Source organism: Trichosurus vulpecula, chromosome 4 (genome assembly GCF_011100635.1).
Source record: "Trichosurus vulpecula isolate mTriVul1 chromosome 4, mTriVul1.pri, whole genome shotgun sequence".
Lineage (NCBI taxonomy): Eukaryota > Metazoa > Chordata > Mammalia > Diprotodontia > Phalangeridae > Trichosurus > Trichosurus vulpecula.
In genome coordinates, this window is record NC_050576.1 from 414,320,807 (window position 1) to 414,322,905 (window position 2,099).

At 43.8% G+C, this 2,099-nt stretch overlaps 1 pseudogene; it reads right to left on the reverse strand.

Annotated features, from left to right (window-relative positions):
* Nucleotides 1–472: 472 nt before the first annotated feature.
* LOC118847350 lies at nt 473–1,637 on the reverse strand (annotated as a pseudogene).
* Between the last annotated feature and the right edge of the window lie 462 nt (nt 1,638–2,099).

The following is a 2,099-nucleotide window of genomic DNA, read 5'->3' on the forward strand; positions in this document are numbered from 1 at the left end:
TCCAGGCCCTGGAAAGTTGGGACCAAGTTAGCTTTGTTTACAGAAGTGTGCTATGAAAAGAGTGGACAGCTCTAATCCAGTTTAAAAAGTATAAATGGGGAAACATTTTCTACTAGAAACAGAATTTCTGAAGAAACCCAGTTCTTTTGCTATTTCCAAAATGACTGGGGAAGGGAGGGTAGAAGGGAATTTGAACATGAGTTTCAAAACAATGCCCATGTGAGGTGACTGGTTGCTCTTCTGAAGAGGGAAAGGAGTGACTTAGGCAGGCCATCAGCTCCAGTCCTAGATGTAGAAATTGAGAGTTGACAGCCTATTGGATGTAAGAGTGGGCTGAGGCTCAGCTGGCATGGAACTTACTAAGAGGTTTCTTCCAGAAACAGACAACTCAAGTCTTCTTTTCATTTCAGCAAAGAAACAATTTTTAAAAGGCACTTGGGAAGCTCCTCCTTTATCTCTGTACTGGATGGACTCAGAGAAGGGAGTCATCAGTGCAGCCATCTTCAAGGCCATAATGGAATTCCTGAAGGTTGGATACACCATCAAAGTAGACAAAGGTTGTCACCACCACCAGGGCATGATAAATCTGATGTGACTGGAACCATATATTGGATTTGCAAGGAAAAAAAGTGCTCAGGGATTCAGGCAGCGTATAGCCCAGCTTTAGTGATATATGTCACAGCCATGAGGAAGAACCAACACATCCAGCCCACAGCTGTTGCCTTGACAAAGCCTTCTGCAGTAGTGAAGTGCATGGTGGTCACAACCCCACTCAAATCCAGTCCCAGGAACATTCCTGCTGTTGTTTACCTGTGTTTGGGTGTGGCAAAACAGTCTGACTGAACTACAATGATAGTAGAGATACCCAGGACACAGACAATGGAGAGGTAGATGAGTCATGGCTGTGGAGAGCAGTAGAATGAGTAATAGAGCCAGGGGACAAAGCTCCCCATGATCAATAGAGCAATCCCTGAATAGTCCAATTTGGAAAATGTCCAAGAGACTTTTTTCAAAATGACAATAGATGCTGTGAAAAAACCAGGAGAAACTGAGGCAGAGCACAGCACCCAGGAAAAAAAATCCCAAAGACCACTTTCTCCTGTATAGGGGCCATGAAATACATGTTTGGTCTGAGCATGGTCAAGATTCCTAAAAAGTGAAACAGCACAAAACCAAGAAGATGGGTCCAAATATTACCAGTCTCAATATGGATAAGGAAGAAGCTCTTAAAACAGGCACAGAAAGAAGGCATGGGTTGTCTGTGACCATGTATAAGGTAATCATTGTCCTTCAGGCAGTCAGGGAGCACATCATACAGGATGACCCACCATGTCCTTCCCATACCTTATATAAAAACTCCTCCACCTTCTCCATGGCATGGTGGGCTTGTAGCGGTAATGTCAGTATCCGCACCTCCTCTTCATCTTCTTGGGGTACTGGAGATGTTTCCTCTTCTTCAACTGTGGTGGAACTAGGGGTCATTCATCTACACTTCTCTATTAGTAGAAGTCCTAACTCAGTGAGCGCCATTGTGTCTGCTTCTCGGTTCCTGCTGGTGACACATTACCCTGCCCCACCACAGATCCTTTGCAGAAAAAACATCTGGTTGGCACCCCCACAACAAGAAGCTTCAGCATGGTTGAAAGTTGAAGCTTTTCAGTCCTAGGGGGCAGAAATCCCCCTTTTATGGTAAATTGGGCTGAGATCCAGCAGAGGCAGTGGTAGCAGCTGAGGGCTATGACCTGGCTGCCTTCCCTGGAGCTACATCCCAAGCCTTGGCCTTGGCCCCAGCAGCCAAGCCTCAGAGTTAATATGGAAATCTTAGTATTTTTTAAACTTCTAGAAACCAGGAAATGGTCAGCAGCCAAAGTTTTTAATCTCCTGAGTCAATTAAATTTCAAAACTGAAGAGTAGTTGATTTCTTAAAAATAAAAATTTTATTGATATGTGTTTTAGACAGTCTAAATTTTCCTCTGTCTCCCTTTCCTTCCACAGCTAAAGAACAAACTCATATTACAAAGAATATTTTATAAAGAAAATTAAGAAAAGGAAGAGGGGGTAACTAGGCAGTACAGTGAGTAGAACAGCGGCCCTGCAGT